This window comes from Leptonotus elevatus, chromosome 6 (genome assembly GCF_054856555.1).
Source record: "Leptonotus elevatus isolate MCC_2025b chromosome 6, RoL_Lele_1.0, whole genome shotgun sequence".
Lineage (NCBI taxonomy): Eukaryota > Metazoa > Chordata > Actinopteri > Syngnathiformes > Syngnathidae > Leptonotus > Leptonotus elevatus.
The window spans coordinates 7,971,072-7,988,599 of NC_141244.1; positions in this window are offsets into that span (position 1 = coordinate 7,971,072).

The following is a 17,528-nucleotide window of genomic DNA, read 5'->3' on the forward strand; positions in this document are numbered from 1 at the left end:
TCCAGGAAAGAACTGTTTCCTTACCTGCATGCCCTCAAGGCACATCTGCATCCTATTGGAACGTGGTCACACTGCAATCTGAGCCACACATTTTAGTTCACTGAAAGCCATTTGCAATAGCTGTGAAGTACATTGTGTTCAAACATTCGACCCCCCTTCTTATCATAAATCCCACATGTACTGTCAATATCCGCAAAATGAAATAAGGAAGATAAATGTATCCTAATTACAGCCCTGGGACAATGTTGCTTGATGGCCCAAAATGCCAAATTAAATACTGTGATTCTGTGAAAGTGGCGTCAAGGCCTTATTTTTACATTGCAGGTACATCGGCTGATAAATAAGAGGAAGAGAACTGTAATTACTGAGTGGAAATGACATCAGAAATTAAGCAAATTGTAAAAGGTCTTTAAATGGGTTTTGAGCCATGAATTAAAAAGACCATTGAATGCGAAGAGGCAGGTGTTATCCTCACTGCCAACAACAAACAGGAAGAGCGTGCGCTCGTGTGTGTGGGATGAATAATGTTAAGAAGGGAGGGAGAATGCAGGTGTGTGCTGTTATCTGTGGACAATCCCAAGTCATTACCAAGTGAAATTGTATTTAGCTGATGTTCCTGAGCTGCAGCACTAATTCATAGTGTATTGTTCCATACATAAGCACAGATAAACCAACGTCTTCTTTAAAATGCAAGCTGCCATTTAACATCAAATTGAGTCATTCTTAGAGAGTTCCTGGCTGCATTGTTCTAATTTATAGCCCTAAATATTGACCTACAGTTTTTGCACCAGTAACTCCACCAGAAAACAATATAAAAAGGAAAAGATGCTCATTCCATCCCATGTTGTGTTGGCACATCCCCCCCCCCCCTGCCCCAAAAAAAAATCGGCTGAGGCAGGAGAAATGTAAAAGTGATGAGAGGCTCTGCACAACAAATTCACATCTTGCTGCTATTTCCTTCTATTTAATCAGAATTCTCATAGATGCCAGCTTAGGCCATGGTTTCACTGGGACATTGTATTTGCAGCCCCAACACCTTAGAGGCATGTGAGATTATTTCTGCAATCTCAAAGGCAGAGTAACCTTTTGAAGGGGTAAAAAAAATCCCAATTTAAAGTAATTACGTGCATTATCAGCATGGGGGTTAATTAGTGAGACCGTATGTGCAAGTCGTACTGGTGGCATTGCAACAGACAAATGTATTTGTATTTTTCCTCTCTTTAGGTCCACACTTCTGCATATTACACTCACATCCATGCACATACACACGCTCCGATTACGAGCGGTTGATTTCACTGTTTGGGCCTCTGATATTGATTAAACAACTTGGAATGCAGTTTAATTAATGAGAACTATCTGGAGTTCAAAGCTATTTAGTTGAATTCTGCCCTTCTGTCCCATTTTTGTACACAATCAGATAACTTAATAGAATTCTAGCATTACAACACTGCATAACATTACAACAATCTTTGGTGTTTTAGCCCTTATGAAAGGCATTTTTATGTATAAACACACACAATTTGAGAGTTGATATACTGTTAGCCAGTGTTGAACCATTAACATGAAAGGGGCGCCAAGCTGCAATATCACAGTACAGTGGAAACAACATGGCCACTCGCTATATCTCGCAAATGCAGCTGAGCCTGAAATGGCACATTGACAACAACATATATAGCTGCTGTGTAGAAACAAAAGGCAAGGCATTCATAATTATTGACAAGCCACATATATTTACTTTTCCTCATTTCAAAATGATAAGCCATTCAAGCCCCACTCACTGTCTGCATTGTGAAGATGTCCCTATCAAAAACTACAGACATACCTGTTTGTTCACAAGGGCTTGCCAACCCAAGTCTCTCCTTCACATTCTCGAGCGCTCAAAGCTTTTAACAAACTTGACTTGACTTTTGTTTTTTTACAAATCATAGGTCTATTACTTTTTTTTTTCTTTTTTTTTTTTTAATGATTTGTCTTCTTTAGTTATGTTTTTTGTTTTGTTTTTTAAATAAGATATTCTTATATTTGACAGTTGGTATTAGCAGTGGTAGCTTTCCAATGGAGCCAACACAATTACTGGCCACAAGACGCCCATATATTATATTATATATATATATACCTAAATTATCTTTAAAAACTTATATATAATAATACACAGTAAATTTGACTCGAGTGACTAGAGTGGGACCAAATAGACTCAGTTTTAGAGTAGGCTAATATTTAGAAGAGAGTAAAATATAGAATTGAAAAAAATAAATGAAAGACTCTCAAGGGTTGAGGAACAAACTCACGACCTTCAGCTTGGGAGACTGCCGCTCTACCACCTGCGCTATACCACTCCTACTGTTTGCTTATCTCCAAGAGACCAAAAATATCGTTAGGAAGATTCCAGCTGACACAAGCAATATGCAAACACAACCAGGAGCTGCGTGGCTCAGGGAGCAGATCGGCTGTCTCCCAAGCTGAAGGTCGTGAGCTCGTTCCTCAACCCTTGAGTGATTTTTATTTTATTTATTTATTTAAATTCTTTATTTCACTCTCTTCCAAGTGTAAATATTACTCTGAAACTGAGTCTATTTGGTCCCACTCTAAATAGAGTCAAATTTACTCTAAATAATTTACTGTGTACCAAACATATATATTAAAAACCAAAAAAACACACAATATAATTAGAACTTTAAGAAATATCTTAGAGAGGGGAAGTATAAATGAACAACTGAAATAATGTGTTTGAACAAGTGTGTACACCCTCTTATAGCTGGGAGATGTGGCTGTGTTCATTCTTCAATCACATCAACACTCATGATAAAGGAGAGTCGGCACACACCTGTTGCCATTTAAAATACCTCTGATTACCCCAAATCAAGTTCAGATGTTCAAGTAGGCTTTTTCTGACAATTGTGTAATACACAGCTTGCAGAACAAGTCATGGACCACAGAGCGCTTCCACAGCATCAGAGAGCTCATTGCTTAAAGGTATCAGTTAGGGTCCGGGGATATGGTAACTTTCAATTTTCTAAGCATTATATATACCACGAAAAACACAGTGAAGATAGTCGCAATCAAGTGATGAAAATACGGCACAACAATTACATAGCGAAGTGGTGGGGATCCCTCCCACTTGATAAAAATAAATAAAAATATCAGTCAAGGGAGGCTGTCGAGGCTGAGAGCAACACTGAAGGAAATGCAGCAATTTCTGGCAAATACTGGCTGGCTGTTTAGTAGGGATGTGTGATACCACTTTTTTTCCCCAAACTTATACCAGTATAAGTACTTAACAATTGAGTAGACATTGATACTGGTTCCTGCAGTAGTACTTGTGAAACATACAAATTTCCCACAAAAAAACCCAATGACAGATAATTTTAAGGAAAGACCTATTTATTCCCAGAATAATTTTTTTTCATTAAAATTGCATGAAAATAATGAAAAAAAAAATCTTCCAATTTCTAGTTCCTGATCATACAACGGCCAAAGTACCGATACCATGAAATTATCTCAACTCAAGTGGAAGGGTCAGTGGAGCGGGGTGGGATAATGTGCGGGTGCTGGGGTGTTGGGAGGTACTGTATTCATGAGGCACCTGCGGCTGTGACATCATCGCCTTATCACACATCATGTATCACCTGCAGGTCCACATCAAGCCCTAACAGACAGATTCCATCTGTCATCTCTGAGAGAATCTCACTATAATTTACTCCAGGCCAATTTTACAGCGAACTCTTCTTTTTTTTCTGGCTAGTCATGTCTCAGTGTGCTACAAAAAGGGAGAGGGGCTGCTATATCAGATGTAGCTGTTATTTGAAAGCGCAACTCTCGGTCAGCTAATTCTTTTAGTTGAATTCCCCGTAAACATGTCCAAGTTGACTCACTGTTCTGCTCGTTCCACAGAAACATGATTCATCGAGGTGACATCACACCAAAGTCAATTTTTCTTTTTTTAAATGATCACATTATTTCCCAAGCATACATATATGCACTTCTCCGTTTTGAGCTGATTTGCGTGACTACGAAGGAATAACTTTGCAAGCAAATGTGCAAAAAAGACATTATCATACTTAAAAGCCAGAAGGAAAAAGCACAAGTTGTATCAAAAAGCATAACCTAATTAGAAAGACTAATCAACATTAATGTCTTAATATTGAAGGAAGTGGGGAAGGATAATTAGTTGGGGCGGGTCACACTCATTTCCTCTACAGTCATGCTACTAACAAGAGTTGATGCTGCCTTAAATGGCCACCCACATACAACAGCTAATTGCAGGACTTCACCCCCAAGCACCCTCCTAGTCATAGAGACAACAGGGAAATTGGCCATTTCTGCTCTCCTGGGTGTCATTAATAATACATGGCACTTTTTTTCCAACACAGACTGTCCCGAAAAACCTGAGCAAGAGTTGTTCAGGATATTATGCAATATGCTGTCTGTTCTGATGTTATAAATACCAACACCGTACTCCGGCATAGAACGTTTTTTCTATACTGTTGGAGTGCATTAGAACTTTAAAATGACCCTAAAAAATAAGTCCTTTGTCCAAAGGAAATGTGACTATTTACTTTGCAAGTCAATTGAGCGTGTGTGGCCCTAAAACTTTCTTCCAGCATGCCACCTAAAATTTAATTTAGGGGCCACTTTATTCCCAGTAAAATATGTTAGTATAGAGACCTGCGCTGATATCAACTAATCAGCATGGCGTGTTAAAGCAACAGTGTGTAGATTTTTTTTTTTGCCATCCAGTGGTGAACTACTAGAATGCACCAACCTAAGTTCAAAGTACATATATTTTGAAGCACGTACACTAAGATGCCTCAGAGTAACTACACTTTGCAAGCCTACTACCAGTTACTATGTTTGCTAAGTTCTTCTCCTTTGGGTATCTGTAGCAGAAAGATGGCGGCAAAACATGTCAACCTCCTGTAAGGTGTGGCACGACCTATGTACTATAATTAGTGATTACTGAACCTACAATTACAAATTAGGGGGCGGGGGGGAAGAAAAAAAAATACATTGATGTGATAGAACATTTTTTTTGTGTATTATTGAAATAATGTTTTTTTTTTAAATGAATGAATGAACATTGAAAAAACAAAAAATCTGCACTCTGTCTTTTTAATGTAACTAGTCAAATTGTAGTCACTGCAAAACAATTAGCTCTTTAATATCAATGTTTTGGTTCTAAATTGTAGTTTAACAAGTATCACACTAGTTTTGAAAGCATATAGGTTTGGGAGCTGAAAACCCAATAATAGTGAAATAAATCACACATCTACAAAATCATGCTGATCATTTCATTTCAATTTGTATTGCTCATGATAGGGTGTGACAATCAAGTGGTACTTTACAACACTAGATCTCCCAGAACCGTCATTTGGACTGTTCTCAAAATTGGATTTGTTGTTACTCTATTTACATAGATCAACAATGTTCCTGGTCTTTTGACTTTTCCTCTCTCTGTATGTATATAATTACTGCACTGGCATTTTATTGTATTAAAAATCTAAAAATATTTAGGAGTACTACTTTACCTCCGTGTCAATTTGACGGCTCTATTCATTCCATTGTACATCTTTCGCGTTGCTGGGGGTTGAGCCGCTGTGCTTCCGTAATAACTACCGTTCAACGCAGAGGCATTTTGCTTTGGATACAAGCTTGATCACCATGTTGAATGAAAAGATAATTATTCTACAGAGGAGACTTACTTTACACAGCTACATTCTGAGAAGCTGAAAGAGAGTCTGATGAATCACATAGAGTGGTCACTGGATCGCTCTGCAGTTTCAGACAGCAAGTCCGAACAAGACCAGCCCACCTCCGCTAAGAGGAGCCGTATACCGCTCCACTGGAAGTGGCGACGCAGCTCAAGGTAGAGTAAAAAGCCTGATAATCGAAATTAATACACCTGTTTTCCATAGAAAAGCAAGAGAGGGGCTTTATTAGCTACTCAAAACAGCGAGTAATAACCATATTAGGCGATTACGTGAGTGCAAGAGCGCAAGCCGTCAAAATGACTGCCTGGGAGATCTAGTTGTTTTAGAATTCTAGTAGTGCTAGTTAATGATGGTAAAGCTACACCTAAATAAATCTTTGTAACTGTGTCTTATAGTTGTACCATCCTGCTATATAATACTTTTGCAAGTGTAATTGTTACCTGATAATGATATGCGATTATATATATACACGATACATGAATGCAGTGGCGAGCAGTGACCTTTTAGAGTGGGCATGCTGTATGCTCGCGCCCGCAAATTTTGGGGTATTTTTATTATTAATTTTAATATGAAATAAATAATTAATAATTTAGTTTAATTATTATTTTATACCACTGTGTAGGTCTAAAATTACGTAATGTAACCAGCTCCATGGTGAGTGACATGACACAATCACATGCCCACAAATTTGCCAATACGATGGAATTTACAGTATTTGGAACTGGCTCGCAGCAGAGCCACAAGAGGTTTCAACCAACATTAAAGTTTGCTAACCTGTGGACAGTCAGCTAGCCATTTATGTTTCTCGTACGTCCTTGCTTGAAAATTACGGACGAAATTCTTTGCCGTTTTCGTGATGATTAGGCTACTTTAGTAGGACGACCACTTGAAATCATATTCTCGCTGGAGCATTCCTGGGCATGGTCGGAGGCCCACGGAGCACGGCCGGGAACGCTGGAGCCTCTTCGGGCATGAAATCTGGCATTTGCCGGCCTTCTATCTCCGGGACGCAAGGCCGTGGATGCCGACGGACCATACACCGTTGGAAAGGTCTCGTCAAGATGAATCCGGGGATGCCCATATGTGCCCGGGAGGACGTAGGGTTTGGGAGATACGGCCGTTTAAAGACCTCCAGGACACCGAGGATTTGCAAAAATTTACCCCGCCGGCGTTGTGTCCCATCCCGAGTAAAAATCCGATGTTTGCCGGCCCTCTTCTCAACCACTGACTGTTTACCGGAGAACAAGCCAAGTAAGCCAATAATGCGAATGCGCGTTGTCAATACTGCATTACTGAAAGCTTTTTTGCCATTCAAAAGGCGCACGTACAGAAATAACCTCTCAGAAGTAACACACCTTGATTTCTCATTGCGCATGCGCGCAACAAGCTGTCGGTTTTCCACCTATCTGCGAGGAAAACAGGACAAATTACACAGGAATTCAATACCAAAACAGTAGAACTAAGGTATTGCATAATTAGAGGACACTGAGAGATAAATATTTTTGAATGATTTTATTGAAGGGCTTGGGCATGCACCCCATTAATAGCTTATTATGAATGCATGAATGCTTATAAATGTTGAGTGGATTAACATAGTTAAAAATTTTAGTTTTATATTTTCTATATCAACCAATGTGGAACAAAACATGTTTATAGTCCTGCAAAAAAACCTAAAGAAAATAATTGGATTCAGACATGTTCTGACACATTCCACTTCCTTGGGGAGTCATCCAATGCACTGTTCAAGGGTAACCAACCAATGTCTTATAACTTTATCATTCTTTTTAAGCGGTTTATAAATATTTATGATTCACCAAAGCCACCCTGACTTGCAGCTCCAGCTCCAAAGGAGTCATCGGTTGGGAAATGAGAGATAGCATAGACAGGAGATTTGTGACAGAGCGGAGCATGAAACCCATCAGTTGATGAGTGGAAATCCCTACTTTCTAATTAATAGAGGTACACAGGCCAGAGGGATAAGGAGGATCAGGGAAATGAAATCAGCAAAAAGATACCATCACTCATTTCTGAGGTCCATTGTCACACTTCAGAATCTGCTGTAATGAATCACTCAAGCATTCCACAGATACATTTGAATGGTGAGTGAAAATTCATTGTCCGGTGGAGAACATTCGATAAGGATCTTTTCTCTTGCCTCTTCTTCTTCTTCAGCCTCGTCTCCCCCGCTTTTGTCAAAGTGCCCTCTGATCAAAAAGCAAAATCAAGGCTGCAGCAACAGGTGCACATTCTGAAAGGCCGGCAAACTGCAAGTGGACTGGAAAGCTATCTTGGATGAGAAGAATGAGCCGATAAGTTTCAAGGGATTTGCTCCATGGTGTCTTTTGAGAAACTTGTGGACCGAGTTTACTCAAAGCTACAAATCTCATTGATAGAATAATTTTCCTTGCTGCGGTACTGACCCTACTTTGGCTACCTTTAACTTCTCACTAACTACTAACATAAGTTGGGACAACATAAAGTAGTGGAGCAAAACATTACCTCACCATATGATGTTTTTGTTTGTGTGTTTCATGTTTGGAAGCATTATGCATTCATGGTCATTTAGGAATGAAAGGAGGAGTAAGAAAGGAGTGACTATTGACCTTGACAGTCAACCATCAATCATTATAGCTGTTTATATAACCTTTTAGAAAGTAAACATTTCAAATGTGCTTTTACAAGAAAACATTCTCGTATAGTGTCTTAATACAAACATTTACTGGCTTCATAAAACAACAAAAACAACAAATAAATGGGGAACTTACTGGAGGTCTTGAACATTCCCATCACAAACATTCCAGTTGTTCAAATCAATCAGTTTTTTTTTCCTGTTCCACAAATCTTATATACTTGTACTGTTCACCCATTACTTCATTTTAAAGGATAACTCAACAGGAAGTCAGACTCTTGCTCCACCCCTCACTAAGATTTGAAATTGGCGCTCAAAGGGGGTGTTGCCTTAAGGACCGTTGGGTTGCAAATGGGGAGAGAGTTGGGCGTGGTTTGGCTGTGTATAACAACAGCAACTCGCTAAGAAGCCGTTTAAGGAGGCGTGTACGAGAATGAGGCTGTGGGTGGCGGGGGCGACTACGTCATGCGGAACAAGTGACGTAGTATGTAATGTCTCATGAAGATGGCGCACGGTTTTTGACCCAAATTCAAGCTTTAAACAAACGTGCACTGACATCTCAAAGTAATGACCAGGACATGTAGACAGCATTTGTAGACACCAGTTTATACAGTTTATTAGCAAAAAAAAAGTTGATTTGGTGTTGAGTTATCCTTTAAGGAGAAAAAAATAAGCACATGCAAGTATTAGTATGTTAATAAAGAAATACTTTATGTATTTTTTTTAAATTAGTAATTAATTTTACACATATTTTGGTTATGAATTATTTCAAGCAACAGCAATTGAATGGTTGGTTAACGGATGAACCAGACTGCAACTGCAACAGCAAAAGGCCGTAGTGAATAACAAATACACAGAAAAAGCTGAATGACACAAAACAGCTTGACAATTGATAACAAAATTCTCACAGAAGTACTCAATACCAATAACAAATTGGAAGTAGTTCAGATTGGGGAACTGGCTTGAAGTGACCAGGCAAGATTGTAAGAAAAAAAAAATCAGGATGGGAAACCATCGAAATTCCCATCACACCAGTCATAGGGTCTTCCATCCAAATGCTTCTTAATTTTTAAGCAAATTTAGTGAAAATGTGCAAACCCAACAACACCAAAGCAGTTAATGCCCGTTTTTCCATTTGGTATTATTTTTGAATATTGAAAGGAGAGGAAGCTGTGCAATGAGATTACATTGTATGAGAGTGTCTCTCTACCATAAGACACTTGGTAAACTGTCAACAAAAGATTGTTTGCTTTTTAAAACAATTTTTTTTTTATTAATTCCAGAAATATTTCAAAAATGTTATCCCCAAAAACAGTCGTTTATTGCACATTTGAAGTGTGACAAAATGTGCAATGTGGTATAATTGTGGTGTCATATATTTGCAAAACTTGTTTCCATAGCCAAAATTGATTGTTTCCATAGCCAAAATTGGCAAATTTCTTTTTTTTAAAATACACTGGCAAAATCGACCCATTCCAAGTATAAAAACTTTTTGGGTGAATTTTAGGTATATATTGTTTTTTTTTTAGTTTGTAGTGTTTCAATTAAAATTTGAATATAAGTGGGTTGATGGAAACCCATCTTGTCATATTGATGTTAGCGATCTTGGGTCTATTTCACAAAGCAGGTTTAGTGAGAACTCAGTGTCAAGAAACCCTGAAATGTGGAAAACTGCGTTTTCCGTTTCAGAAAGGGAGGTAACTGAAACCAGAGAAAGAGTGGTAACTCTAGCCTGTTTCATAAAAAGAGGTCATTTAAGCTCTTTTGACAATGATCCTATTGATGAAGGTGCCGCATTATTGCACAGGGAATTAAATATTCGTTGTGAGTTTGTTATCAAACCAATATAGATAGATAGATAGATAGGTAGATAGATAGATAGATAGATAGATAGATAGATAGATAGATAGATAGATAGATAGATAGATAGATAGATAGATAGATAGATAGATAGATAGATAGATAGATAGATAGATAGATAGATAGATAGATAGATAGATAGATAGATAGATAGATAGATAGATAGATAGATATGCTGGCATTTCCAGACAGTTATCTTTTTGAGTGGTACTGTTTCATATCACAGTCCATCATCTACATCATACACAACTTAAACCGTTCTTACATTTGCAACATTACCGGCGCCGTAGTCATGCGCTCACATCACAGCATATAATGCGTGTTGTGCTACGTTTTTTTTTTAAATGTACGCATTGACCCAACACCCGAGGATCAACATTCTCCCACGGCGCCTTCCTCAATAGAGATCCGCTGCGGTAATGCACTTTTTTTCTAAAGACATATGATTGCATTAAGATTTTCAGTTGAGAGGTGTAAAAAAAAAAAAAAAACACGGAAGCAGAAGGCTCTGCTTCCCCGTTGCCATGGTGACTCGAAGAATCTGCGCTCCATTGATGTGGTCTTTTTAATTTAGTGGTAACGGCAGGTGAAACTACTCTGCGTTGATATAACTACCGGTACCTCAAATACCTGAGTTTCCTATTTCAAGGCATGTCAACTCGCTGTTCAGGGTTAGTCTCAGTGTTTGTTGAACATGCTTTGTGAAATAGACCCCAGGTCAGCAGATGCAATCAATGTAAATTGTCTCTCCATTTGAAGGGTTAGGATTAGGGACAAATAAAATCAAAGTGACAGTGTGTAGGATTTACTGCTTTCTAGTGGTGAACTAATAATTCATTTTAAAAAGCCACTATCATTAATATGCAAAAAATGTTCTAACATCAACATATTGGTTACCTGAAGGAGAAGAATTTTGTGAACGTAGTCTCTGGTGGTGCTTGCAGCTCGTGTCGGATCCAATGTGCGCTTACCATCCACAGCTGGAGCATGCAGGTGGCCGTCGTTGATTCCTGTGGTTCGTTCTCCCACCGCTTATCTACCGCTGCTTTGCTCTCGCTAACTTTTGATAGCTTCTCTCGCTGGCTGCTGCCTTGTTAGCCGCTCCAGCTAGTTCTAGCTAGCCACTATTGCTCGCTGCTCAGCAAGTTCTTGCTAGCCATTATTGCTCGCCGGTAGACTTGTGAAGTGTGGTCTCTCTGAGGCACCTTAGTGCTTCAAAATTGTTGCATTCTATTAGTTCACCACTAGTTGGCACTAAATCCTACAAGTTAGGTTGAAAGATTATGGTTCTCTTGATTATTATTATTATTATTATTTTATTTTATTTTGAATTTTTATTTTTTTTATAAAGCATAGTACCATTTCAGTGTTATGTTACAGTTATGTAAAAATATTAGACTTTTTTGCTTTTGTTAACCAAAATGATTTTCTGGAGTTGTCTGTTTTTGCGGTGAAATGACATCAAAGATATATTTAAAAGACCTTTTAAATAAAAGTTTTTTGTTTTTTCCAAATTAGCCTTTTAATTACTCCATATACGTTTACTTAGAATATCCTAATACAAATTGTTAGCTTTAACCTGGAACCAAAAACAATAATAATAATAAAGACATTTTATTAAAGATGCCTCCTTTATACATTTGAACTCTTCATTTGTCTTCTGTCATCGATTGGTCTTTCATCTTTGTTATCTTTCCAACGACGATTAAATAGTTTCCACTTTCTAAATAGTTCAATAGAACCCTGGTGACTGCTAACCTGGTGCCAATATATATATATATATATATATATATATATATATATATAAATAATTCTTTAAAAATAAACTTTTTCTGTTGATTTTTCACTTCCCTCCCTTGTATCCAACTGTAATGATTTAATATACAGCCACTCAAAGTCCGCATATGAGATATGAATATAATTGTATGTTACTTTTTAATTACAGGAAAAAAATCTAACTTGTAGATGATGGGCTGGAAGGTGCCATTGCATTGTTATTTTTTTCATCCTCGTTTTCTGATTATGTGAGCTGGGCTCCTTTGCTAAGCGATGATAAGCAGAATTTCCATGTTCTCTGCATAATTAATCCATCTTTGCCTCTCTTCATGCCAACTCTGGCGTTATCGCCTGCACATGCCTGAATTGCAAAAGAATCCTCTCTTCAATTGGAACTTATTGATATTCTAAAAAAAACTGTAAATCCCCAAATTTAAGCCACAGATTGTTAAATGGATTAATTTCGCGGCAATCGCAGGCATCTAACAGGGAGACAGGCAAGGAAAATTGAAAGTGTCTCCTGTTTGTGGAGTTTTAGTCCCAAATGATAGGGTTTAATGGCATGTTTTTATTTCTAATGTAAAATTACCATTTATTTGCATGCCATAAAATACTTTTATACGGTTGAAAATTCAGAGGAATTCCTTTCAATGGCTGTCTTTAGCTTTGTGATAACAACTTCAGCTTCCCACATCTGGACGCTTTTGATACTGGGTGAAAGGAATGTCTGAATATTTAAAATGTTTATCTCTTTTCATCAATGGTTTCACCATTAAGGATGGCTGTGCCGTTTGCATGGAGCTTGGCAGATGTAGATTTATTTTCTGAGCTGTCTACGGGCTGCCTTCCACTGAATACATTGCATTTTTCCATTTTACCGTACATTGATGCCTCTGCATATGTAATAAACCAGCAGACACACTTATAAAATACATCAACAGACTTTATTACGATGGTGTTTTCCGTTGTGGGTCTTGCATACAGTATGAGAATAAAGATCATGATGGGGAAGATTCAAAAGGCATATATAATCTATATTTAATATACCTGACCTTTCCGAAATTAATAATAGAAAATAACTGGATGTTAAAAGTGTATATATTCATGTAAAAAAAAAATCCAACCTAACAATGTATTGATAGAAAGGCAAAATACAGCAAAATTCAATTGCTTGTGTGACAACATTACCACAGAGCTACGCTACAGAGCTACGCTAAAGAGCTTTGTCATGGACATTTTCACTAATGCCTAGTGATGTGTGAAGCTATTGGGAAACTACGGCCATTTACTTTTTAATAGATTATGTGTTATATTTATAAGCATATGTATAAATATACCAGAAACATGACAAAAACACATTGTAAGAAAAATGACTGGCATTTCCATTCTATTTTAGGAAGTACAATTTATCCTTAAAAGTTTGTAAACAATAATATCAGGTATAAATATCAGTTCTATACCTTTTTTTTTCACACCGATACCAGTACGAGTATACTCAACTCTTGAGTAGTCACCGATACCAAGTTCTTTTGATACACAAAATTAAAAAACAATCACATAATTTTAAAGAAAGACCCATAAATCCCAATATAGCAATTTTCTTCAAAATGCTTGAAATAAATGTCAATTTTCAACAAAAAAAATCCCATTTGTTCGTAAAATACAAATTTGGTATTAAACAACACAAATGCGTTCTAATAAATAAATTAAAAAAATATGAAACAAATAATCCAATGGCCAAAGAAAGTCCCAATCAAAATATGTGGTTGTACATCTTTATGGCCATCTGTCAGACATGATCGTAAAAACCGAAACCTTAAAATAAGACATATATATATGTGTGTGTATGTGTGCAGAGAGAGAGAGAGAGAGAGAGAGAGAGAGAGAGAGAGAGAGAGAGAGAGAGAGAGAGAGAGAAATATTACTCCAATATTTCAGAAATCTGACATAAATGTGAATAGTTTAAATAAATTGATTTTAACTGTAAGTCAATGTTCTTATTAACTATGATGACAAAGTCTGAGCTCCTCCAAAAGGTTGACAACATTATTGGATTTGACTTGTTGGAATAAACAGCAAACGTGTAGTTACTACAACATCACTTAATGTAAATGACTTTTAATTTTCAGTGTGCATCCCTCAATTCTAAAAGCATGTATGGAACTATCACTATCCACTTCATCACACTGTAGCACGTTTGATCATATCTAAAATACGGCATACTACAAGAGTAGTACAATAATTTCTGTTTATTGAAATAATTCAACTAACACACACATACATATTAAGAAATTCTGAAGAAGGATATTATGCAAGTGTCCAACTTCTCCAAATTCTAGAGTTGAACTTCCATTACAGGAACTTTCCTACTCCTTTCGAATGCTAAACCGATGTTTTCAATATAATTTGATCTGGTTTTCAACTTGGGGTCACAACTCTCTTATTGTTTGTCTCTTAAGTAAAGAGACTGTTCCACCATTCAGTTGAGTGTTTATTATGCGACAGGCTGCATTCCTTCACTTTCAACCGTCTGATCAATGCTCTTCTCTCCTAATGGAGCAGCAGTTATTTAAACTAATTACGTCCTTGAAACTAAAATAGGGTATTTAATCCCTTAAAAGTCAGTTGTTATCCCCTGGAGGTGTTACAAACTCAGATTTGACCACATAACAGGACACTGAGATTATTCGGAAATGCTACTCAGTTTCTTTCTCCCGCCTCCTTTATTTATTTACAGCGTTACAGTCATATCCAATAGGGAGGGTCATACTCTGTTCATCCAACCTTATTTTTTGAATTGCACTGATAGTCGAGTGTATTCTTATGGTGTAAATTGAGTGGATTAGTGACGTTCTTGTTTGTATTTTTTTTTTTACATAAATGTTGCCTTTGTCAGCATTTTATATAAACATTTTATTTTAGTGGTAGCAGACATGATTTTGGGAAAAGAGCGGGTGGGTTAGGAGTAAGGGGGGGTGCTAGACATTGATGTAGGGAATAAAGCCTCTTGGAAAGAAGTGCCACCGAGGCCTCCAGGCCCGCGGGTGGTTTTAGCAGCTTAGCCAGCAGAGTGGGCACTCTCTCAGACATCTGTTTGCTTGCTGCTGCAGGAGCTGCCGGTCTGCTGGATGGATGGGCGCAACTGCAACCTGCATCAGGACAACAGCAAGTCCAATTTATAATTGCTAACAAAAACTGGACCATACATCATATTTAAGTAATGTAACTTATATCATAAACCCAAGGTGATTTCTTGAGACTGGTGGCCCAGAACCACATGCACGCACATGCACATGCACACACAGACACAAACACACACACTCACTCCTTTGGAGACAAACCAATCCCCAACAGCCAGAGGGTGTCACCACAGAAGGCAAAATCATCACACTGCTGTCCAACTTTAGCTGCTGAGGCGACTCTTTAAGGATGGAGTTCCTGTCCAAGGGATAGCTGTCACTCCCAGCGCCACCGGACATGTGTGATCTCCTCAAAGACATCAACCTAGTAATTTGTCATGGCCAACACTGTGACATACATGCTGTACATGCAGCAAAGCTGCTCACTTGCAGTGTAAGAGGGAGCATGCAGCTGTGAGTATGTAATGTCATATTTCATGCAGGACAAATTAACACTGAATGATACAGTTTTTATCTGTCGTTGAAATACTGTATCACTAGAGAGAGAAAACAAGAACAGCTCTTTGTCATGTGATATTTGTTATAGTGCAACTGTATGGAGAGGGCATTTTAAATTTCTTGGAGAACATATCAATCCAGTAAACAGTTTTATTTCGATTTAACTACTTAACTATGTGTCTATGATCGGGAGGTTCTCATCTATAGACGGTAACTTAATAGAGCATTATGTCAATATATTTGTGTGTCATTATTTATCATACAATAGTTGTTGTCAGGTTTGCCTAATGTTTTTTGGTAATGTTAGATAACGAAAATATTGGTCTCCTCTTTCTGTCTGTCTCTGTTATTAAGCAAAAAATGCATCAATTTAATTGGAGCTAAAATTCAAAATACATGGCAATAATTAATAAAACACTTCTCCCGGCCAACTATAAGTTTACCAAAAAAAACAAAAAAACACTTGTTCTCAAATTAACCACAAAGTAGATTAAGCCACAAAAATACAAAATTGGCTGGGATGACCTCATTTGCTCTTTTCTTTCAACTGTGTAATTTTATTAGTCACTCACGTCTTTGGTGAAAGTACAATGGAGTAAATAAATATAACTGTACTTTTTGTGAAATCACTCACTTGTGATGTAAATAATTGTTATGAAACTTTCTAAATAAGTAAAAAAAGGGTAGGCGAAAATAAGCGTGAGCTTCACCCTATGCCTTTTCGGTCTGTATGTTTCTTTTTATGACTGACCTGTGTGTTGTATTTTTTTTTCTTTATAACTGATCGAAATGGGTGAGCCACTGAAACATTTGTCAAATACTGAACATGATGCAGCCACAAACAACACACCTTGCCTGCACTGACACTGAACGACAGTCCCCAGATGTGACTTGGCAGTTGTAATCAAATGATTTAGCACAACAAATCAACCTTTCCCCTAATAATCTGATTATGTGGCTACGCTGTGCAACATCCCAAAAGCATACAGTATACCTTAACCTATTAATATGACCAACCTTGTGTCAGTGATTTCCCCTGTGATGGAAACAGTATCATGTTAATTATCACAACCATCTGGTCTGAGCTGTGAGGACAAAAAAAAAAGAAAAAAAGAAAGCTGCCTCGCTGGTGCAGCTTCGTACCTGTCAATCACGCACTGCTTCAAACAAGTCACTGAGGCTCAGGAACAGCAGAGAACAAGCATGCTGCAGTCACAGGATTTAGGAGTGGCGTTAAATTAATCTTCAGCTGGCAATTTTGCTCCCTCTCAAGCTTTTGCTTCTACCAAATATTGTTATTGATTTGGGCCTGGAAGAGTATGAATATGATCAGTAGACAGTGTGCTAGCTATGCGTTTCCATGATTAATCTAATTAAATGTTTCAAAGATTATGTTTAAGTGTGTAAGTCAAATACTTGCCTTTGTGTAAGGTTTGAACAAGCAAAAATCAACCAATCAATCAATCAATCATATTACCCAGGAATGATAACTGAATTGGTTATTATTCTTTGTAATATTTCAATTCACACATTTTGCATAGCTTTTCGACATTAAACAGCTCATGGTTTTCACAGCAAAGATTTACTGTTCATGACTGCCACTGACTGCCATTTGGCTCATTATAGCGGCGTATGCAGGGAAAGAATTAAAGAAAGCTTTTACTTGAAACTGGAGCCACCAGAGGATAGAGAGGGAGCACAGGATGAGAAGGCTTGCAAAGCAGATGCTCTTATGGAGGTGAACCACCACTGACCGTCTGTCACATGAATTATTCCGTAGTTTTAGACTCCATTCCAAAGTTGTGGAATTGGGTTATGAGATAATTTCACAGGCCACTTGCTTGTCTTCCTTTGCAGTCCAACAGGCTAATTGAAGAGAGTGATTTCCAGTTTGTGCAACTATTCAGAACATGGGAG